This window comes from Drosophila teissieri, chromosome 2R, assembly GCF_016746235.2.
Source record: "Drosophila teissieri strain GT53w chromosome 2R, Prin_Dtei_1.1, whole genome shotgun sequence".
Taxonomy (NCBI): Eukaryota; Metazoa; Arthropoda; class Insecta; order Diptera; family Drosophilidae; genus Drosophila; species Drosophila teissieri.
In genome coordinates this window covers 1486099-1498657 of record NC_053030.1, presented here as the reverse complement: position 1 = coordinate 1498657, position 12559 = coordinate 1486099, and the positions used below count along the sequence as shown (strand labels likewise).

Genomic DNA, 12559 nt, shown 5'->3' with positions numbered 1-12559 from the left:
GGGCGTGTCAATTGTTTGGGCTGGTCTAACTGAATGGATCCTACCACCATGGTTCCGTTCTCTGCCTAGCATCCAACGAGGGCGTTCAAAAGGACTGCTTCCGGTATGTCGGCCGTATTGCCTTCATCTATCTGAGCTAGAGCTCTGAAAATATCACGCCGAACTTACACGGTCGGTGCACGCAATTGTTCCGCTCTGACTGGCGAACAGTTTCCAACCACTAGTTTTATACCTTTTCTGTGAATTAAAGCATGACAAGAATATCAAGAGTTCTTTGTTATCCATGCATCTACACAATTTTTGTAAAAGACATGTTAGCACCCTAAATGATGGGTAACACCGTTGATCAAAGTGCTCAATTATTCTCCATAATACCTTCAGCAGAAATTTAAGTTTTGTTGTTTTTTACATTTTCCCTGAGTTTGACATTTTAACGGGTAAAATCGGGTAAGTTGTATTAGTCTGCTGTATTTATAACTAGCGTTGATGACTGGATTATTGTAAGTAGGACTACATGATTGCACCGAGTGAGTTGAATTAAATTCTACAGGTTTCTGTTCGGCAATAGCATTTAATTGCATCATCACAAGTTCCAGGCAACAAATACTTTAGAGCGTATATTAACTGGAAACTCGCAATTCACATAGGTTTTTAAGCCAATGATCTTTTTCATTAGCTTCTAAATGAATAACAATTATTGGTCAAATAGTATTCTTCGTTTATTGTAGTTTATTTGACAGCGAAAGGGTCAAACCAGCGTTTGTATGCAGCAGAGTATGTAGACGACTAAGATAAAAAATTAGAGAGTTCTTCGCTCCCAATGCTCTGTACAAAGATGAGCGTAAAGATAAGAATGTATACAAGCGTTTGCTTAGATAAATAAGCAAATAAATGAGCAAGAGGAAAACAAAGATTGATTTACGTTAATATTTACTATTACAACTGGTCTTGTTCAATGTTGCGGGTATCAGATAGTCGGTGAACTCGACTATAGCGTTCTCTCTTGCTTATAATTATATTATATTAAATTATTATTAAGCTGAGCGATAATTAAGTATTTATATCCGATCAGAGTCAAACCATCAATATTATCTAATAAGTGCGCTAATAATCGTGCCGTGGCTTGCCATACGCTGGGCGTTAATGTAATGTAACGGATGACTAAGAATGAGCGTCCGAGTGGTATAACTAATTCTCGACACTAGTTGTACTTCTTCTACACAATTTTTACTAAGTAAGGAAGGATGGCGGTTGGAATCCTCTAAACCTTTAGCTCTTTCGGAGATTGGGTGGTTCAGATTCCCTTTCCTAACAGTCAACAAATACTTTAATTTTTGGGATTCCTTCGGAAATTAATATGATACGACTCCTATAAATTTAATACGAAGAAAGAAAAAGAAAATGTAAAAAAACTGAACTAGAAATTTAAAACAGCAAAAATTTATCGACTGCGGCAGGACTAAACTGTAGCAAGGTCTTCGGTTCAATTTAATCCTAGCTTTCTCTACCTAACCCGACCATAATCTTCGTGATAGAATATTCGAAGATTCCTTAGAAAAACTTTCGATTTAAGTTATGTTGTCATGTCAATTCAGGAAAACTACAGGTCTGTTAATTCATGACTTCTTCAAGATACTATTTAAATTATTTATTTATATGTAATAGAGCTCTTGAAATTCATTTCTTGTCCTGATGGTTATAGTAAGCTCTTTGTTTTTCTAACTCCTAAAAACTATACATAATATCGAGACTGTTTCTAATAAAAAGTAACATTGGGCCAGATGAGGTAGCAATATTTAAATTAGAAGTTGTCTTGTTATTTAAGGTTTGTCTAGTCTTTTAATTTCGGTTAGTTTTTTCTTTTTTTTCTCATTCAGTCTCCCAATAATTTTTATAATTTCTTAAATGCTCTTTTAATAATGTAGGCCTTTCAGAGATGAAATGGTGATCCATGTTGTCGGTGCTTGAGAGGATGAAGACTGTATGTGACTAATACATAACTCCGTTTACGAAACACACTTTAGCCAGTTGACACCCATATGGTTCAGTAACAACCACTTTCACTACTTAATTTTAACCATCATATACGAAAACAATCCGTTTTTTTCTTCCAATATTTTCGCCAAGCAGGAAAAGTCAACAGGTGCGGATTAACATATCCTGGCGTGCGGAATTTTGGTAGCTGTTTTATTGAGCACCTATATATATGGATCGAGATGTCCAAGTAGCCATAAATATTCCTATGCCGGAAGGTTAAACACTGACACTGCCAAAAAAGCGTGGTTTCATTCGGTTAAAACAAACAATTGGGAGATTGACTGCCTGTGTCCTCCCGAGGAGGTTTTGCTCCGTGTTTGGTGCTCCAAGGCGGAAAATAGATGCCACATATAATTTAAGACGATTTGTTTTTTTTTCTAGCCCGGGAGCAGATCACTCTATACCTATTTTCACAAATCTGACGATGCTAGTCAGTAGATGCACGTAACCTCTAACTCTATTAAGAAGACACGCACGAAGATACAGCAGTAAATTTTTTCTGGTTGTGAAAAAAAACTAGACTGTAGCCGCGTGGGCATTTATATATGGACAAATTCCATTAAATAATGCTGTGCTTTTATTGAAAAGTTGGAAGACCATATCAGTGTTGGACAACGTTTTCAAACATGTTAACCTGATGACTAGTCTAAGATTATCGACCCAAACCGGCCAAGGGCACAGAGGTCGAACGGTAACGGTGTGGACTTTGGACGAACACAAAGAGGACGCACCGTGAACTAACGTGACCTATAAAAGGGCGGCGCAGGCGCAGCTCGAGACAGTCAGTCAGTAAATGTACACGGAGATCCGTACGGTCAACCAGTGAAAATACGCGGAGGTCGACAGTGAGACATTAAAAGTACGCGGAGCGATACCCGGAACAAGTGAACGACAAGTGAGTGTCGAGGCGGGCTTCCAAGGAGGATCTCTACAAGCGAAGAACAAGAGAAGAACAAGCGATCACAAGGACCTGGCGTGGTCAGAAAGGGTCGGTGGCGTCATTGGTCGGCAAAGGTGGTTCGGGGAAGAGCGCTAGCTTATCTCACGGGCGATACATCCAGCCCCCATAACATCCTAAGCCCCGTACGATCCAGCAGGTGGTCCGTTGGCAGAGGCGACGAGTGCCTGGCACACATAAAAGGGACGGTGGAGTCAGTGGTCGGCAATGGAGGTTCGGGGAAGAGAGATAGCTTGACTCACGGACGATACACGCTGCCCCCATAACATCCTAAGGATCAGTCGAGCCGGCACGGATACGCCGTCGAAAGCGACGCGGGACCAGCTGTAGAAGGACGACAAAGGAGCGACGAAGCGCATCCGAAGGCGAGTATATCAGGATTCACTTTGTCAAGCGTCACTTAAAAAAGGCTATTCTAATCAGAAACTCGGTCTTCTCTTTGGTCGGGCAATCCCACAAATCATAAATTTGATGGGACAAATCTAGCCGTTGCAATCCGTAGCGAGCAGAAACTAAGAAATCAGTTCGTTACACCTTCTCCGGCAGACCACTCCTTTCGACGAACCTTTTAAAAACAGATAGAAAGCTGTCAGTAGATAGATCGACGAAGAGCTCAAGATGAACCGCCTTTGACAAAAAACACACGATGACAGGCACATAAGTCTTAATGGGGGGCTTTCCGCGAAGCTTCAACTTTCTTGACCCGATCGGCGGGCAAATTACCAATTATCTGATCAAGCAGAACAGGGTTATACGGAAATTAGTGGTCACAGTCCCGGACAATAATTGTGCATGCTTCTCGACTATTGATTAGCCAGATCTGCTGCCTCAAAAGCGACACCATCACTTTGGCACCTGCATGATAATGCGTTCCATGTAAGTTCCGAAGAAACAACGTAACGAATTCTGACTTTTGGGACAGCAACAGGGGAAATTTGGCATCATACGGAATTGGCGCATTAAACAATCTGCCTCCAACACGAATTAATCGATATGACCCATCCTCTAACTCGCTGGTGTGCACGAAGACACTTAAACGTTCAAGATTTGGGGCTAACCGTTCACCAATGCTAAAGCGCCCTTCTAGGCGCCATGAAAAATCTGGAAGAGTTTTCCCAAATAAAAAACGATTAGATTATTGCGCTGGCCCAGCTTCACTCTTCTGTGCTTACGAAAAAACTGCTCACACGAGGTATACTCAGTAGAAGAGTAATCGAATGAGGGCAACTACAAATTAAGCTCGTATGTAAGCTGCTATGCTATATTTACATTTCTTATCTTTCTAAAGTTTCCGAGTTTTCAAATTTCCACAAGTATTTCTTTCTAACTTAAACTACTGCTTTAACAATACAAATTTCAAGTATTTCTTTCCAATTCAACTACTGCTCCAACACTTGGGTTCACTGATTATTTCCTATATTTGGGTCGCCTCTAGATAGGCTACCTGGGAAATTTCCTCTGTTGTTATAATAGGTATTGTTATTTTTACAGTGGTCATCTCTACGCCATTGAAAATTGTCACCTTATAAATTGCACAATTTTCTGTCATTGCCTGGAAGTCTTGTGCTGTACTGTATATATTTTCTAATTTTTTTATAAGTCTGTCCATCTAGGGCTTTGCTTAATAGCTCAATCTTTTGTGCGTATCGCTTGGCTGGTTTATTCTTTTGTTGTACTTGTATGGGCGATTGTTTCCCTTTCCAATTTATCGATCAACGACCGGCTCGAGCAGAGAAAAAATGATCGCGAATATATTTGTTGAATACCATTGGTTTCGATTTTAAGTTTTCACACCATAAATAAATTCATTAGGGTTATTGAAATCCACCTTTCTCAGCAACGCAGCAGCTTATCTTTATACAACGCACTTGGCTTTAAAGGGTAGACTAACCAAGCTCTACCGCAACTTTAAAAAAGACAGTCTTAGCGAGAAAACAAAACAAAATTTTCTTCAACGCCTCCGATCACTGGATGATTTATCAAAACAATTTAATCAGAATCACCAAAAATTAGTAGGCCTGCTTTTTCGACAAGCCTGTATAATCAATTTGTAATAGAATATAGCAGAATTTACTGCAGCATTTTTGAATATCAATACATAAAGCTTCCAACGTCCGTCGCAAGACCCGATGCAAGCCTCGATACAAGCCACAATGCAAGCGCCATCATCAGACATTCCAACGCTTCCAATCTCTCGATTCTCGGGCAGTTCTAATGATTGACCATCTTTCTACCACAGCTCAATATATGGCCATTCGCATGATCCAACAGTTTGCGAAGGACAAACGCAATAAATAACTTCTTGCAGAACATGTCTTAGGAATGTCTTTGCCCGTTGGAGTTCCTAGCACCCGTGATCGTTATGTCAAAGATCCTCCTGAAAGACACCTGGACCTTCCGCATTCAGCAAACCTGGAGCACTTGACTGAGATGATTCCTTACCAGACACGCTAGCTGAGCTTTGGCAGCAATACATCGAAAAGCTCCCAGATATCCAACAAATCCATGGTCCACGCTGGCTTGGATTCGACTTAAGCAATGTTGTTTCTCTCCAGATGCATATGTTTTGCTATGGATCATCTTCTGAATATGCCGCGTGCGCATACCTCTGATCTCAGGACATGAACGGGACACACAAATTTACTCGCAGTTGGGTTCAATTAACTATACCTCTCACCATACATAGGTCTCCAATCATTTAGGCACTATCCACGAAATAAGTTCTGCCTCACAGCTCTGCCACTTGGCCAACACGCCATTCTACATTTAAAGCATACTTTCATACATACTACAGTATTCATTCATAACATTCATACATATCATACATCATTCATACATACTACTAGCTATTCATTTATAAAGCTATTCATTTGTATCATTTGTAAAGCTATTTATATAGAGCTGGTCACCGGTATCACCGCACATTTCCTCTGGGCACCGCAACGTTTTATCAGCCGAAGAGGACTGGATCGACACATGTACAGCCACTGCGGTACTAATTTAATCGCTGCAGATAAGTCTGTACAGCAGTGGACGAAGGTCTTCAGCCAAAAAGTCATTGACGTTGTGGTTCCAGAACTCACGAAGCGGCATATTCCGCGGCACTTAAACCCTCAGCACTGTCCGAATTTTGGAGAACTTTGGGAAGCAAAGTTCTTTTTAAGGAAACCCAATGACATACGAGCATCTATCAACTCTACGCCTCCAGATACCAGGACCTTTAATTGATATTTTGAGACAATGGCCATATGCGGCCAGGGGAAGGAAGGGTTACGCGGTTTGATATCTGTCCGTAGAGTTTATCAGAGTCTATTTGAAGTAGGTAGCCGGCTCTCACGGCACGTGACATGAAATATAGCTTTGAGTTTCTTCGAAAGGAATGAATGGATTTAGTGGAGACAGAAACTATGCGGCGAGGAATGTACAGCTTCTCGAGACAGATAAACACTTCTTCGACACCGGCGCTACGAGTTGGGTAGAGCCAGATATATTTCAAAAAGCCATCCACTACAACAAGGATGTAATTTTAGCGCTTGAATGTTGAAGTGGTATGCATCCTCTTTCTAAAAGGCTGCTTGTGTTGGTCTTTAATCTGAGCTTCCTTTTATAGAGTTTGACAAATAGTAACACGAGACTCGACTCAGAGAATCAACATGTTTTATTTTTGTCTCATAGAGGTGCTCAATCTTGTAGTTGAAGTCCTGCAAATATATCAAGTGAAGCGACTCATGTTTTGGACTGAATGAATGAAACTATCTTACGGATCGTTTTGCAATAAGACGGCGCACAGTGGCGCATTAGATACAAATGCTATACTAAATTCAAATTTAGTATCGTTGCGTGGGACATCGCATTCGACAGGTAATAGTTCAAAAGGGTTGAATCCAAAAAATTCCATGGCGTTGAAGTATGAGGTGTTGTTCTTGAATATGTTCTTTATCAGAATTGTTTTTCAATCCCTGACTTTGTAATGATTTTAAATGAATGTATAATGATTAATTATTCTTCAAAAATATTAAATGAAGTAAAATTGAATGATTATTTTGAACAAAAAGGTAAAAAAAAGGTAAAAATAGATAAAAAAAATGACAATAAAAAAAAATTTTAAATTGTTTTCTTTAAAATTTATTTATTTTTTGTTTTTAAAACATTAAATATGTAACATATTAGCATTTTCAGAGAAAACAAATGAAAAGTATTTGTCGAAATTGGATAAAAATTGAGAAAACTGCCTCCAAAAACATTAATTTTCGAGTATAAAATGTACTATTTATCACACCACTTAATCGAAAGGTACTATCTCAACTGGTTGAAAACTGTTGTTACCGCCGTAATTTAAATTCAACGGCCAACTAGGCGAAAAAGGCGTAACCCTGAAAACCTTTGGTAAAGTGTTACCCATGATCTGCGGTTATTGGATAGGGCTTAACTTGTACGACTCTTAAGGAAACACTGGCGAAGGAGAAAAAACAAAGTTTTTTAAAGCTGCTCGCTTTGCTAAAAAAAATGTAATAAAAATAAAGTGACTGCTACAAAAGGTTGTTTAGTATTGCTCTCCCTAGGCCCAAATTAATTAGTGCCTCAAGATTTCTTTAAATAACTTTGTAAATACTCAATATAAAGCGCAATTAAAAGTGACGCCAACCATTTGTGAATTTCACACGGAACAGACGCATACCTATAAGCCAAAACACACACGTACACTTATGAAGGCTATGCATGTGTAGAACTCTGTTGAAGTAGATCACGCCAGGGAACGACGCCACTAGTTGTGAAACCGACTGAATTCTTATAGCGGAAATGGAGAGAGATCTAACTCTTTGCGGTTCATGCAATAAGAGCCGTCTATCTAGCGGCGTCCAAAACTGCGACGTATGCAAGGTACCACTTCGGTACTTGGTACCACTTCGCCTGCGTTGGAGTCGATGCCTCTATTGCACAGTCACAATGAACGTGCGACTTGTGCAAACTTGTCGACGATACCCCTTCCACCTCACAGCAAGCCGCTTTACATCGCAACGAACTGGCAAATACCTTGCCGAAAGATGGCGACATAATACAAATCGAATCCAATCCCAATAAGCCAGCTGAGACATCATATACTCCATGCTCAAAAAACTTGATGATAGAGATGCTAGAAGAGACACGCCAAGTGGAAAAAAAATATATCGAGCAGAAATATGCAATACTTGCACAGCAGCAGGGGACACAGGAAAGGCACATCCTATTATTTGGACCAACTGCATCCCAACTAGCAGCAAGGAAAATATTACCAGCGGATCTGCCGACTTTCAATGGCAACCCAGCAGACTGGCCAATCTTCATCAGCATGTACGAGCAGCTGTTCACTCGGTAGCCGGATTTTCAGACGCTGAGAACATGCTTCGTCTTCAGAAGTGTCTTAAAGGGAAAGCCTACGAATTGGTTCGTGATAAGCTGCTACTGCCGGAACTCGTCCCGGAGGGTATTAAGACGCTGAAAACCTTCTTTGGGCAACCGAAACAGATCCTCGACCGGCTCATCGACAAAATCCGTAAAAATAAAAGTATACACAAAGATCGATTGGAGTCCCTAATCGACTTTGCGATGGCAGTGCGCAACGCGTGCGCCACAATGGAGGCCTGTAACCTGTACGCACATCTTGACAACCCAATGCTTCTGCGCGAGCTTGTTGACAAGTTACCCACTCATCATAAACTAAGCTGGGCCATGCATCCACGCAGTGCTTCTATCCATGTTGTAAAATCATTCAGTGACTGGATATACAATTTAGCATAAGCAGCATCAAGCATCAAGAAACTGGCCTCGAAGAATCATACTTTCGAATCCTGCCGGTAACACTATATGGGAACGGAGCAAAGGTCGACACGTATGCGTTTTTGGACGAGGGCTTATCTGTAACACTTATCGATGAAGGAATTCTGAAGCTCCTCAAGGTTCCTGTTACCTCTGAACCACTTTGTCTGCAGTGGACCGGAGACACCACCCGTACGGAGAAAATGTCTCTCAAAGCCTCAGGTACAGATATCGGCGATGGGGAGTGGAAGAATACTGTGGCTCAACAACGTGCACTCAATCAAACACCTTGTCCTCCCTAAGCAAACCGTTGACGCACATAAACTTGGCAGCAAATACAATCACCTACATGGATTGCCCATAAAATCGTATTGGAATGCTGCACCGATGCTTCTAATCGGCGCAAACAACTGGACCTTTGCTGTTCCCCGCAAAATTCGTGAAGGAAGACGCAACGAGCCTATCGCATCAAAATCTATGCTAGGATGGAGTATTCAGGGCACAAGTAATGCCACCCAAAATTATTCCTTTCATCACTGCGTTTGCAACTGGGACGACATCGACAAGACGGTATGTCACACCGCGGGAGCTCTTCTCTAAAGACGACGAAAGGGCTACGGGAATTCTGGAGGAAACATGCAAAAAATTAAATGGTCACTATCAAATTGGACTGCTCTGGCGAGACAAAAATGTAATTCTCCCAGACAGCTTGTAGCATATAACGATTTATTAAGACTGAGCTGGTGGAATATTAACGTGTTAACGGAGCACGCGATGTCCTCGACATTTCAGATATCTAGTCGGCTTGGGGTGGATCAGCAAAAGAAAGAACCGCCACGTTAAAATGCTCGTTTGCTATTGAAAAATAATTAAAATTCGCGTACTATATTTATAGACAAAAAGGGGACGAACAGAAAAAAAGAAAAGGATAGAATAAAAATAGAAAGAAAAAAAACTGAAGAGGGAGAAAATAAGGGATACACTTGCCAACATCACTTCTTCTATCACGCAAGTCTGCGTAATGCCCACCCTTCCACGATCCTTATGGTCCTACAAATTACACTTAGGATCCCTTGAAGTGACTACCTTCTACTCATGCCATGACACTTTGATATCCATGACCCCCGGATTAGGAGAAATTTATCTAAAATTCATGTTGATAACCGTTTAATAACATAGTAATTTATAAACTATCCATTTCATATTCATCTCAGTTCTATAAGTATATATTTTTGTCATAATTCACCTAAATTCCTATTTCATTTCTCGTTATATCTTTAGTTTTATCATTAGTTATGAATAGATAAATGTATTTAAAGAAATTAGCTATATATATAAGTATAGTAAATTATTGGCAAAGAGATAAATGTTGCTGGAAAAAAACTGGGTTAATCTTATATAAAACAGTGTAATTCAATAATTAATAGGTATAATATAATAATAGTAATAATAATAAGAATGAAACATGGGAAGGTAAATTGTTGTATTACGTTAATCCAAATTCTTCGTTTTCATGTAAGTGAAAAGCAAAAAAAATGCATAATTGCAATGCAAAAGACGAAAGGCGTAATCAAAACAAAACTAATTTTAATGCGAACCGATTACAGCAGCTTGTAAAGCTCATTGCGTTTTGCCGATGACGAAATAACTAAATAAAGAGTAGAATAAAACAATATATGTAATAGAGCACTTACAGCAAATCCAATTCCGGCGGCGAATTGGATTTGGCTGCGGCCATCGGCTGGGAAAAAAAGTTCTCGTTTTTTGGTTACAAAGTTAAGTCGTCGTCGGTTTTTTTTCTTTTCATTATTTTATTTTGGTAATATAATCACATAAGTATTTAGGAATTGTTTTTTTATTAGGTTTGTTTGATTTCAGCTTGCGGAATTATATGTTTACTTTTTTTTTGTTTTAGCGATTTCATTTTTTTTTTACATACTTTTCTTTTTACTTTGTATTTTAGTTTTCACCTGTTCACTTCAACAACATTTGTTCTCTTATTTGATTGCCTTTTTTTTCAATTTCATGATCCCTATACAGTAACCAGAGAGGATAACTTTTAAACTTTAAACGAATTGGTTTCTTAATTAACCCATTGATCGAACTACCAGGTGATATCGGTAAATATCGCTGAGGAGAATGGCACTAGTCGCAAAGTATGAGCTTATTAACAGGGTAGCTCGACGTCATATCGCCTGCACTGGCTAGCAGCTACGTTTTCGTTTCTTCTCCTTTATTTAATATATTTTGGTTTATTTTTGCAGGCGGCACAGGTATTGCTTTTGGGACAAGCTAGGGTTTTCGAAGTTCCATTTTACGACGTCATCATTGCTTATTCTTTTCCTTTACATTTTTTTTTTTGCTGGTCAATTGTTCGACGACTACGGCTACGGCGCTGCGATGCTGGCTCACTTTTCCGCTTAACTTTTGCCTATGGGACTGCTCACAAGGTGCCACGCTATGATTTTTTTTTTCGAAAAAGAAAAATCGCCAAAGAAAAAAAAATAAAACAAAAAAATCACTTCCTAATTCGTTAACCGGGGTTATTAAATATTTACCCTGCATTCAGGCCTGGCATCCAGTACAACACAATTGCTCTTTCTTTCCCACTGGCTTTTACTACTTGTCGCGTTTTTTTTTTTTCTTTGTCGTTCAATTTTACTTTTTTTGTTTGTTTAATTGTTTGTTTAATTGTATATAGCTTGCACTTAGATTGTCGTTATTGGAAACACATTGCTAATGCAATTCAATCACGATCAAAAAAAAAACTAATTGCTCCCAGAAGACAACTGCTCTCGATGATGGCCAAAGTGGAAAAGGCCAATCTGGAAGCGTGGGCTCAGAAGGTTACCCCAGATCGGAAATATGGATCCGTCAAAGTTGACAATAATGACAGTACACTGGCAGCCAGAGAACTACCCTATTTTCGAAGTTGCCAGTACGGCAGATCTTAGTTTCCCGCAATAGATGGCGCCACCCTATCTTGATGGACTATCCATACAAATGAATTTGTTTCCATATTTATAGTTTTTTTCGTATATAAGCTCGACAAGCACTTTCTACAAGCTTCTCAAACGCACTTAAACGACTCGAATGTCTTCGACAAAAAATTAACAAGAATCCAGAGCTATTCGATAAAATTCAAGGTTAAATTGTCAACCTAGTCGACAAAAGCTACGCTTTCGAACTGGAAACCAAAGATATAGCTGAGGACATAAACCGTGTATGGTACCTCCCTATATTCATCGCTCTAAACCCAAACAAGCCAAATAAAATAAGATTGGTTTGGGATACAGCTGCAAAGAGTCACGGCAAATCCCTCAACGACTTTATGCTGAACGGACCCGATTACCTAAACCCGCTAACCGAGGGTCTTATGGCATTCAGAGTAGGTCGTATAGGCGTGTGCGCGGATATCTCTGAGATGTTTCATCAAATAACTATCCAGCAAAGCGACATACATGTTTAACGATTTCTGTGGCTTGACAAGGGCAACAAAACTCCCCGCACATTCGTCATGCGGGCAATGACATTTGGAATTTGCTCGCCCTGTAGCTCACTATGTGAGGGACAAAAACGCACAGGAGTTTAAGGATCAATGTCCCCGAGCTTTCGAGTCAATTACAAAGGCTCATTATGTGGACGACCTTATAGCCAGCTACACCGACGACTCTGAGGAGATCGCAGTAACATTAGAAGTCCGAGACATTCATGCTGAGGGAGGGTTCACTATAAGAAATTGGATCTCGAACTCTACCGCCATCCTCA

General features: G+C 39.9%; 1 protein-coding gene and 1 long non-coding RNA gene across 2 annotated transcripts in view; one reads left to right on the top strand and one right to left on the bottom strand.

The window, feature by feature from the left end:
• Nucleotides 1-12559, bottom strand: part of LOC122612556 (ionotropic receptor 40a) — a 144766-nt gene that overhangs the window by 117794 nt on the left and 14413 nt on the right.
• On the top strand, nt 5056-6951 carry LOC122614625. Its single transcript, XR_006325744.1, has 3 exons — nt 5056-6313; nt 6373-6540; nt 6671-6951. It is a non-coding gene; the product is annotated as an uncharacterized LOC122614625 (long non-coding RNA).